This window comes from Rhinopithecus bieti, unplaced genomic scaffold (genome assembly GCF_001698545.2).
Source record: "Rhinopithecus bieti isolate Rb0 unplaced genomic scaffold, ASM169854v2 scaffold_7681, whole genome shotgun sequence".
In the NCBI taxonomy this organism is placed as follows: Eukaryota; Metazoa; Chordata; class Mammalia; order Primates; family Cercopithecidae; genus Rhinopithecus; species Rhinopithecus bieti.
The window spans coordinates 3,960,232-3,966,468 of record NW_016806571.1 but is presented as its reverse complement, the minus strand read 5'-3'; the positions used below and the strand labels follow the sequence as shown (position 1 = coordinate 3,966,468).

The 6,237-nt window shown below is 44.4% G+C and overlaps 1 protein-coding gene and 1 pseudogene across 4 annotated transcripts in view; both read right to left on the bottom strand.

Annotated features, from left to right (window-relative positions):
* Nucleotides 1–2,504, bottom strand: LOC108532681 (homeobox protein NANOG pseudogene; annotated as a pseudogene). The gene has a single exon (XR_001886514.1). The product of XR_001886514.1 is annotated as a homeobox protein NANOG pseudogene (transcript).
* The window catches only part of HADHB (hydroxyacyl-CoA dehydrogenase trifunctional multienzyme complex subunit beta), a 51,154-nt gene that overhangs the window by 30,153 nt on the left and 14,764 nt on the right, over nt 1–6,237 (bottom strand). The gene's annotated exons all lie outside the window — the stretch shown is intronic.

The window sequence follows — 6,237 nt, the reverse complement described above, 5'->3', positions numbered from 1 at the left end:
TTTTTTTTTTTTTTTAATGTTTAAGCTGTATATTTACTCATTGAAACACTAGGTAAAATAAGGGTAAAATCAACTAAAGGAAAAATAGTTGTTTGATTCATTTGTACTTAAATTGACTAAAGTAGTACTAATGTCATTATGATGCAGCAAATATAAGACCTCTTTCTACAAAGATTAGCATAACCAACAAATTAGGGAATATAGTAAAACTGAGCCAAAAAGGGTGAGGAAATCAATTAAGTATGTTACAGCTTAACCGTTTACCTCAATAGTTTTTAAAAAATAAGCAAAGCCTCCCAATCCCAAACAATCGAGTATCTTCATCACACCAACTTATACTTGTATTTCTTATTCTTGAGGTTAGATTCTAAACCCTAAAGATATCCAAACTAGTATTAGATCTACTTATCTATAGCCAGAGACAGCTTTTATCATGTTGTCCTTAGCAGCCAAAGTTATTAAAATGTCTTTTCTCCAGGAAGATCCAATAGGAAAAAAAGAAACCTCTCTGATTAGGCTCCAACCATACTCCACCGTCCATCAAATTGACTGGATAGGCATAATGGAAACCGGAACACGTGGTTTCCAAACAAGAAAAATCCTATCAGGGAGGGGAGAGGAAGGTTCAGCCAGTGCCCAGACTGAAATTGAGTAATATCAATTTCACTCATCTTCACATATCTTCAGGTTGCACGTTCGTGGAGTAGTTTAGGAATAAATCCATGGTTTGTGGAGTACTAAAATACCTAGACGTCTGCTGTATTACATTAAAGGCCTTCCCCGGCAGCTTCCAAGGCAGCCTCCAAGTCACTGGCAGGAGAATTTGGCTGGAACTGCAAGCAAGACTGCAGAGATTCCTCTTCATAGTCATAGAAGGGACTGTTCCAGGCCTGATTGTTCCAGGACTGGGTGCACCAGGTCTGAGCGTTCCAGGAGTGGTTGCTCCAGGGTGGGATGTTCTGGGTCTGGTTGCTCCAGGGTGAATTGTTCCAGGTCTGGTTGCTCCACATAGGAAGGTTCCCAGTCGGGCTCACCAGGCATCCCTGGTGGTAGGAAGAGTAGAGACTGGGGTAGGTAGGTGCTGAGCCCTTCTGAGTCACACCATTAGTATTCTTTGGCCAATTGTTTTTCAGCCACCTCTTAGATTTCATTCTCTGGTTCTAGAACCAGGTCTTCACCTGTTTCTAGCCGAGGTTCAGGATGTTGGAAAGTTCTTGCATCTGCTGGAGACTGAGGTATCTCTGTCTCTGAAATCTATCGAGTACACACCTGGGTGGAAGAGAACACCGTTCTGGCCTTCTGTTTCTTGACCAGGACCTTGTCTTCCTTTTTTGTGGCACTATTCTCTGCAGCAGTAGGTTGTTTGCCTTTCGGACTGGTGGAAGAATTGGGGCTGTCCTGAATAAGCAGATCCATGGAGGAAGGAAGAGGAGAGACAGTCTCCGTGTGAGGCATCTCAGCAGAAGACATTTGCAAGGATGGATAGTTTCCTTCAGACCCACAAATCACAGGCATAGGTGAAGATTCTTTACCTCGGATGCTTCGAAGCAAGGCAAGCTTTGGGGACAAGCTGGACCCACACTTAGTTTCCTTTAGTTTGGTCTCTTGTCTATCCCTCCTCCCAGGTAGTCGACTTCTGACTTTTTCCCTCTGGCTCTTTAGCTTCTTCTCAGGTCTGGTGATATTGTCATGTCTTTCAAGACTACTCCGTGCCCATCTTGTGTGTGTGTGTTTCACATTCTTCGCCAAGGAAACCCTTTAGGTTTCTTAAAGAATAAAATATAAATATGTGCCTGTGGTTTTTTAAAAAAGTAAATAATACTAAACTATGGAGTAGTAAAAACTAAAGTTCCCTCTTTATGCTTTCGCCTACCACACTATTTTCTTCTGAGAGGTAAAGTCTGTTCATTTGGTGTATACACTTACAAATCTTTTCTTTTAGTGCATTTACATGCATATACTTGTACGTTATATATACTTTGTTGGCTTAACAATACAGCTGGAAGAACATTCCGTGTTAGTATATCAAAATCTAGTTCATTATTTTCTTGTTGTTGTTAATGTTGGAATTTACCTACTCTATCATTATTCCTTATCAGAGATAGAAAAAAATTCTAAATTACTGGGAATACAATGTCGACAACGACCTTACCACACCTGTTAATGTCCCTGTTAATGTCACAGAGAAATATTTATAGTAAACATCTACAACCAACTTTAAAGAAATATTAGTCAGAGTTAATAGTCATGATAAAATAGGGCATAAAGATGACCCCAGCAGCATTCATGGAGATGTGCTGCTGGTGAAGGAGATAAACAGAACAAGGAGGTAAGCGAAGAGACTGTGGCAAACCCAAGTATGTGGCGCAAAAGGCCAGGATAAAGGCAGTATCAACATGAGTAGAGAGGACGTTTATAAAGGAAAACAAGGTATGCTGGCAACCAATCAGATATAGAAAGAAAGGAAACAGGAAAACAGGATTATAAAGGAAGCTTAGAGACTAAGAATACCTAGCCACCTGAAACAAACTGAGAACTGGTTTTGGAAAAAAAAGGGGACTTAAATTTTTTTTTTTTTTTTTTGAGACGATCTCTTGCTCTGTCGCCAAGGCTGGAGTGCTGTGGCACAATCTTGGCTAACTGCAACCTCCACTTCCCAGGTTCAAGCAATTCTCCTGCCTCAGCCTCCCGAGCAGTTGGGATTACAGGCGCATGCCACCACACCCGGCTAGTTTTTACATTTTTAGTAAAGATGGGGTTTCACCTTGTTTGCCAGGCTGGTCTTGAACTCCTGACCTCAAGTGATTCGTACACCTTGGCTTCCTAAAGTGCTGGGATTACAGGCGTAAGCCACTGTGCCCGGCCTCATTTTTAAACTCACTAACTTTGAGGTGACAGAGAGACATCCAGGTGGATATGTTAATCACACAGTTAGCTAGAAGATGCAAAGCAAAACCTCTGAAGAGAAATGAGTGTAGATTAGAAAGTCATGAAATATTGAAACTTAGAATACAGAAGGAAAGCAGAGATGTATTTTGCAATGCCTGTTCTCCCACAGCCCCCTCTATTTCTTTTATTTTTAAATTTCTTTTTTCCTCTTTAACAATAAAAGATGCTTTTTTTGTTTGTCTGGGTGTGGGGGGGTGTTTGTTGTGTTGTTGTTGTTTTGGACATCCCACAGCCCCCTCTAAAGGGAGTTGCCCCGCTTATAGTCCCTGCCAAAGGGGAAGCCATAGGCACATCCCTAAGTCAATATAAAAACTGATCAGATTCAGAGTAGGTACTGGACTCACCAACGATCCATCCATATAGGAGCCAACCACAAACCAGTGTCATCTACCTACAAGTGATAAGTTGTGCTAGTCAGATTCTCTCTCTAGGCAAAGAAGCACGGAAAGAAATGCCAATTAGTTGAAGCTGAAAAGATGTTACGAGGAAGAATCAGGGTGATGGTAAATTGACGTCATTCATAAGTCAGTCTGTAATCCGTAAGTGAGCAAATAAGCCAGCCAGAAGGAAGAATGATAGAAGCAGAAAGACCAGGAAAGGGACATACCATGTGGGGCATGAGAAGACAAAGTAGCTGGCCCCTAGAGCTGCTTGCTTGGTTCCTAACGCCTTTCCAGCTGTAGTACACACAAACCTTCTCATCCTTAACTTGAGGGTCCATTACTACAACAAAAAGACCCTTAGCTTTGTGATGTCCCTACAATGAGAAGGCTGAGAGAAGATGCAAGACAAACAATAACTTGAGAGGTAGTAGGAGAATCCAGAGAGAACGGTATAAAAGATCAAAGGCAGGAGAGTGTCAAGGAGAACAAGATGGTCAAATGCATTGGTCCTCAAGGAGAAGAATCCAAATTTCAGTAGGCCACTAAATCTGAAGATTTGCAGACTATTCATGACTGACCTTGCAGGTGACAGGTCCAATGGTATGCCATCATGTCATTCCACATTTTAAAAACTAACCAAGCCAGGCGTGGTGGCTCATGCCTGTAATCTCACCACTTTGGGAGGCCGAGGCGGGCAGATCACGAGGTCAGGAGTTCAAGATCAGCCTGGCCAACATGGTGAAACTCTGCCTCTACTAAAAATACAAAAATTAGATGGGCACAGGGGGTACGCACCTATAATCCCAGCTACTGCGGAGGCTGAGGCAGAAGAATGGCTTGAGCCCAGGAGGTGGAGGTTGCCGTAAGCTGAGATCTTGCCACTGCACTCCAGCCTGGGTGACAGGGCAAGACTGTCTCAAAACAAACAAACAAACAAACAAAACTAACCATATATTCCTTTTATACACTTCCAGATAAAATTCAAATTCTTAACTCTTCTAACAAACAGCCTGCTTTACTTGGTTTCACCTTAACTATCCAGAAGTATTTTCCACTACTTACAAAACAGAACATGATGAGCCAGCCCCCAGTCCTTTACAGCTTTGCTCAGGTCAGCCTCCTTGCCTTTACTTATGGACCTCCCATCTGCCTGGTCCCTTTTTTGCCCATCTAATTCTTAACCTGTCTCTTGTGCCTCGTTCACATTCTATCTCCTAGTAAAGCCTTCCCTGATAACTACAGTTACTGAGGGTTCCTGCCTCTAAACCTCTGGGCAACCTCTAGGGCATACTGGCCATTCCAAATAATTTAGCATATTATAAAGTAATTAAACTAACTCTACAAGCCACATTTTTAAAATATTCATTATTACATGTAGGAGATCAGTCAGAGTGGTGGGAGAAACTATAGGGAAAGGTGCAGGCCTTACGAAAGGTCAGAAGGTTCTGCAGAGCCCCGGGGAAGAATAGCTGAAGGTAGCTCTTCTATAACCCTGAGGCAGGGGGCAAGAAGTAGGTACAAGGGAGTGTAGGGGAATGTATCTTAAACTAGCTTATTTATTTATGTTGACCAGGGGCTGATCTTTGATCACCCATGCAAGATGTTCCTGGAAGGGGAACAATAAATGTTAGTTACCCATAGATTGTGTTTGCTCCAGGCTTTCATCATTGTGCCTATACTGAATGAAAGCAAGCAGCTCCAGCTCCTCGGGCTGCTGCACTTTGGCCACTAGAGCCAGGCAGACCCCTGGCTGGTCTTACACTGCATACCTGTGTCTGAGTACTCATTTCATCTGTCAGTCGGCCAGGGTCTGCAGGATAGACCTGGCAGGTGGTGCCCCATGTGAGGCATGCTGCAATGGATCGTGACAGAACCCTCAAAAATGAAGGTGAAGTGACGGGGCAGTAAGTAATTGGTGCCTGCTCAGGATTTCCAAGTCTGAGGGGATTTTCAAGCTGGGCTTTCATCATGGTGAGAGACAGGACTAACTAGATTTCCTAGGCCAACTAAGAATTCCTAAGCCTAGCTGGAGAAGGTGACTGCACCCACCTTTAAACACAGGGCTTGTAACTCAGCTCACACCTGACCAATCAGGTAGTAAAGAGGGCTCACTAAAATACCAATTAGGTTAAAAGCAGGAGGTAAAGAAATACTCAAATCATCTATCATCTGAGAGCACGGGAGGAGGAACAATGATTGGGATATAAACCCCAGGCATTTGAGCAGGGAGGGGCAACCCCCTTTGGGTCCCCTCCCCATGTATGGGAGCTCTGTTTTCACTCTATTAAATCTTGCAACTGCACCCTCTTCTGGTTCGGCTTGAGCTGAGCTTTTGCTCACCATCCACCACTGCTGCTCGCTGCTGCACAGACCTGCCCTTGACTTCCACCCCTCCGGATCCGGCAGGGTGTCCGCCGCTGCGTTTTTTTTTTTTTGAGACAGAGTCTGGCTCTGTCTCCCAGGCTGGAGTGCAGTGACTGCATCTCGGCTCACTGCAAGCTCCGCCTCCCGGGTTTACGCCATTCTCCTGCCTCAGCCTCCCGAGTAGCTGGGACTACAGGCGCCCGCCACCTCGCCTGGCTGGTTTTTTGTATTTTTTACTAGAGACCGCGTTTCACCGTGTTAGCCCGGATGGTCTCAATCTCCTGACCTCGTGATCCACCCATCTCGGCCTCCCAAAGTGTTGGGATTACAGGCTTGAGCCACTCCGCCAGGCCTCTGCTGCGTTTCTGATCCAGGGAGGCAACCAGTGCCGTTCAGTTCAGGCTACAGGCTCGCCATTGTTCCTGTGCGGCTAAGTGCCCAGGTTCGTCCTAATCAAGCTGAACACTAGTCGTTGGGTTCCACGGTTCTCTTCCATGACCCACGGCTTCTAATAGAGCTATTAACACTCACCGCATGGCCT